The sequence below is a fragment of the Schistocerca cancellata genome, unplaced genomic scaffold (assembly GCF_023864275.1).
Source record: "Schistocerca cancellata isolate TAMUIC-IGC-003103 unplaced genomic scaffold, iqSchCanc2.1 HiC_scaffold_184, whole genome shotgun sequence".
Taxonomy (NCBI): Eukaryota; Metazoa; Arthropoda; class Insecta; order Orthoptera; family Acrididae; genus Schistocerca; species Schistocerca cancellata.
This window is the reverse complement of record NW_026046220.1, coordinates 5001-10000: the sequence shown is the minus strand read 5'-3', so window position 1 is coordinate 10000 and position 5000 is coordinate 5001. Positions and strand designations below refer to the sequence as shown.

At 54.3% G+C, this 5000-nt stretch overlaps 1 non-coding gene across 1 annotated transcript in view; it reads right to left on the bottom strand.

Annotated features, from left to right (window-relative positions):
- LOC126112586 (small subunit ribosomal RNA) overlaps positions 1 to 1173 on the bottom strand; it is a 1909-nt gene extending 736 nt beyond the window's left edge. The window contains exon 1 of the ribosomal RNA XR_007524485.1: positions 1 to 1173. This exon is cut by the window's left edge and continues 736 nt beyond it. This is a non-coding gene — a ribosomal RNA (small subunit ribosomal RNA).
- Between the last annotated feature and the right edge of the window lie 3827 nt (positions 1174 to 5000).

The window sequence follows — 5000 nt, the reverse complement described above, 5'->3', positions numbered from 1 at the left end:
GCCCGCCGAGTCATCGGAGGAACTGCGGCGGATCGCTGGCTGGCATCGTTTATGGTTAGAACTAGGGCGGTATCTGATCGCCTTCGAACCTCTAACTTTCGTTCTTGATTAATGAAAACATACTTGGCAAATGCTTTCGCTTCTGTTCGTCTTGCGACGATCCAAGAATTTCACCTCTAACGTCGCAATACGAATGCCCCCGCCTGTCCCTATTAATCATTACCTCGGGTTCCGAAAACCAACAAAATAGAACCGAGGTCCTATTCCATTATTCCATGCACACAGTATTCAGGCGGGCTTGCCTGCTTTAAGCACTCTAATTTGTTCAAAGTAAACGTGCCGGCCCACCCAGACACTCAATAAAGAGCACCTTGGTAGGATTTCAACGGGGTCCGCCTCGGGACGCACGAACACGCACGAGGCGGTCGCACGCCTTCGGCTCGCCCCACCGGCAGGACGTCCCACGATACATGCCAGTTAAACACCGACGGGCGGTGAACCAACAGCGTGGGACACAAATCCAACTACGAGCTTTTTAACCGCAACAACTTTAATATACGCTATTGGAGCTGGAATTACCGCGGCTGCTGGCACCAGACTTGCCCTCCAATAGATACTCGTTAAAGGATTTAAAGTGTACTCATTCCGATTACGGGGCCTCGGATGAGTCCCGTATCGTTATTTTTCGTCACTACCTCCCCGTGCCGGGAGTGGGTAATTTGCGCGCCTGCTGCCTTCCTTGGATGTGGTAGCCGTTTCTCAGGCTCCCTCTCCGGAATCGAACCCTGATTCCCCGTTACCCGTTACAACCATGGTAGGCGCAGAACCTACCATCGACAGTTGATAAGGCAGACATTTGAAAGATGCGTCGCCGGTACGAGGACCGTGCGATCAGCCCAAAGTTATTCAGAGTCACCAAGGCAAACGGACCGGACGAGCCGACCGATTGGTTTTGATCTAATAAAAGCGTCCCTTCCATCTCTGGTCGGGACTCTGTTTGCATGTATTAGCTCTAGAATTACCACAGTTATCCAAGTAACGTGGGTACGATCTAAGGAACCATAACTGATTTAATGAGCCATTCGCGGTTTCACCTTAATGCGGCTTGTACTGAGACATGCATGGCTTAATCTTTGAGACAAGCATATGACTACTGGCAGGATCAACCAGGGAGCTGCGTCAACTAGAGCTGAGCAGCCGGCCGCCCGGGAGTGTGTCCCAGGGGCCCGCGCGAACACGCAAGCGTCCGCTCAATTATTCTGCAAACAGGAGGAGGCTGAGCTCCCCTGCACAATACACCTCGAAACCCTCTCAGGTCCCGGCGGCGCGCAGCGCCGTCCTAAGTACTTGGTCGGGTTCGAGAGAGGCGCAATCGCCCGGAGTTAGGCGAGTAGACGCTTTAGGTGCGACCACCCGTGCTCCCAACTGAGCTTGCCGCTGCCGACAGAGGCCCGGGAGCGTGCTGTCGTGGCATTGCCGGCGGGAGACAACACGCGCCACCTACGGTGACCGGCAGCTCCAACGCCAGCGCCACAGAAGGGCAAAGGCCCCACGTGGGTGCCGAAGCGAACTCTCCCAGCACAGCGCACGTGCCAACACGTCTGCACAACTGCGATACAAACCACCAGCGAGAACCGCTGGGGCGACCGAGCAGCAGACGGCGTCGCGGCGCCGAGTGCCGGGCGGCGGCGCATCCTCAACGCACACAGTCCTCAGTCGGACCAGCACACTGCAGATGTCCACCGCGCTTCGCACCGGGCCCGCGAGGACCCACTTTGGCCGCCCGGCGCCGCGCGCAGGGTGCCCCGGCGCGCAGCTGCGCCGCCTGCCGCGTCCGTCGGCCGGCGCGCCTGCCACTGGGCGCCCCCACCAGCCGGCTGTAGCGCGTGCGCCCACGCACCGCGCGGCCAGCACGCCGGGCGGCCCCCCCTCACCGGCCGGGGACGGTCCCACCCAGCCACCGCCGCGTATCGCTTCACACACAGATTTGCCCTTACTGATTTACCTCCAGCAACAACAACCGCACCACAATGGGTTTACCAGTTGTTCATTTGCGTTGCGTCACGTCACCAGCAAACGTAGACGTCCATCCCAGTTTGCAAATGCAACGATTATTGCATACCTGTCTGTTAGGTGTCACGACACACTACGTCTGCCCACATACACGCAACAAAATGTGCACGACTAGAGAACACGTGGGAGGTGGCCCCCTACGTATGCGATGTCCATTACGAGACCGACTGTCAACCAGCATCTGTACCATGTCGCAGATGTGGAACGCGGTGCACCATGCTATCACACTGTGTGAGAAGAGACGACTACGTTTGAATACACGCGCCACTACATCAACAGACGGCTCATGCTGATCGCCATCCAGGGCGTCCGTTACTCCCACACGTCTCTATGGCGTACCACACTGCAATGTAGCTGTTATGGGGAGACGGCACGTGGCTGAGTGCACAACATTTGGACCGTATGGTTCGCTGTTGTTGGGCGCAGTCGTACGGTCACACATGTGCCACAGCGTATCATTCAGTACATACGGACCTATGTGCAGTACAATGTGAGGATTAAGCTTACGATATCAGCGGACAGTGGACACAGGCCGTACCACGACGTAGACTGAGCGCTTCGACATGCGAATGCCAGTGAACAGCTGCGAAGGGCATTGAACACGCAAGCACCTGAACGACCAGCGTGCGAAGGCAGGGTGGAGGGGGGGGGGGCGATGTACATCCTGCAGTTGTCCACATTACAGTGTACAGCGGGAGCATGTAAAAAGTAAGCAACACTTGCGAAGTGTTCAACATGAAACGACACACAAGAGGGTGGGCGGTGCGAGTAGCGAACTATATTCAGAGGGTTGTGGTTAGACAACACTAGATTAATGTAACGTGTCATATGCCAATTACAGAGCAGGTTAAGGCACAACGTGGGTTAGGTTAAGGCACAACGTGGGTTAGGTTAAGGCACAACGTGGGTTAGGTTAAGGCACAACGTGGGTTAGGTTAAGGCACAACGTGGGTTAGGTTAAGGCACAACGTGGGTTAGGTTAAGGCACAACGTGGGTTAGGTTAAGGCACAACGTGGGTTAGGTTAAGGCACAACGTGGGTTAGGTTAAGGCACAACGTGGGTTAGGTTAAGGCACAACGTGGGTTAGGTTAAGGCACAACGTGGGTTAGGTTAAGGCACAACGTGGGTTAGGTTAAGGCACAACGTGGGTTACGTTAAGGCACAACGTGGGTTAGGTTAAGGCACAACGTGGGTTACGTTAAGGCACAACGTGGGTTACGTTAAGGCACAACGTGGGTTACGTTAAGGCACAACGTGGGTTACGTTAAGGCACAACGTGGGTTACGTTAAGGCACAACGTGGGTTACGTTAAGGCACAACGTGGGTTACGTTAAGGCACAACGTGGGTTACGTTAAGGCACAACGTGGGTTACGTTAAGGCACAACGTGGGTTACGTTAAGGCACAACGTGGGTTAGGTTAAGGCACAACGTGGGTTAGGTTAAGGCACAACGTGGGTTAGGTTAAGGCACAACGTGGGTTAGGTTAAGGCACAACGTGGGTTAGGTTAAGACACAAATTGCGTTACAAATTGCGTTACATTGCGGTACAAATTGCGTTACATTGCGGTACAAATTGCGTTACATTGCGGTACAAATTGCGTTACAAATTTGGTTAGGTTAAGGTGCAAAATGGGTTGGATTACAGTACACAACATGGTAAGAGATAGTGTGTTTGGGGGGGGGGGGGGGGGCAGGTTCGTTGGTAGTGATCATTGTAAGTGAATGTCTGAGGCAGCGTCAGTATGTCACAGCAGTTCTGTCTCGTCAGGATGCGCTTTTCGCTCGTGACTGGAGGCGCGCCGCGTCTGTGGTTGCGGCAAGGGAGTGGCAGACCTGTGTGATTCATTCCTGCCATTGTTTCTGTGCCGTAACAGGAGGCAGTGTGGTGGTGTTGGGTGCACCCCTGTGTAGGACATGTGTGGGTGTTGGTGGCTTATCTGAGCAATTGTGGATGTTGGACGGGTGGGATATTCTATTTTATAATTGGACCCCCTGGTGTGGTTATCATAGTGTGGATGGTGTACTGTGGCGGAGAGGATGCACCGGACGTTGGTCCATGCTGGTGCTTACATATCGTATCTGTGTCTGTTACAGGCAGAGAGTAATGTGTGATGGAGTGTCTCGCTGAGGTGTGGTTCATATTGTGTGCAGACTTACAGCATGTATAGGGACAGCGGGAATTTGGCATATTGGATATAACTCGTCATGAAACGCAAGATATAGGGGTGGATTGCAACGTACGAGTGCGGGAAGAGTCCGCCGTTCATCCGCTTGGGTTGCGATTTGGGCGGTTGGGGTGGGGCACGTGCGGGTGCGGGTGGAGTGATTGTCGGTTGACTACTTCGTGCGACGCAGGCACTGGCGTTCGGGTTCCTGTGGTGGACAGATGATGCAGGCTTTGTGGGTGGCGTCGAAAAATGGGTACTGTGGGACCTAGCGATGTCGTAGTCGGGGTGGCGTCTCATAGATGGCGGTATCGTCGGTGCAGCAGGTCATGTTTCGGGAGACTTGCAGATGGCGGTATTTAGTTTTCGTGTTGCGCGCGACATGGTGGACGTAGTGTCGTCCGATTCGCGTAGATGGGGCTATTGCATGTGGTTTCGTCACATTGTCATAGATGGCGATGCTGTGGTTTGGCAGTATGGTTGGTGTAGTTCCGTTGGATTCCTGTAGATGGAGGTGTCGTTTCTGGGCCAGACGGCAATGTAGTTTGGTCACATTCTCATAGATGGCTGTGTTGTGTCTGTGGGTGGCGGTGTCAGCGTCGTCCCATAGAGGGCGGTATGGTCTGTTTATTGTGGACGTTGATGTCAGGACCAGAGGGCGCGCGCGAACCGTTGCCCATATTTTCCTACCCTCCTATTACTCGTTGTAGATCTATAACACTGCCCAGCGTTGCAACTAAATGATGTTCACATCTGTTGC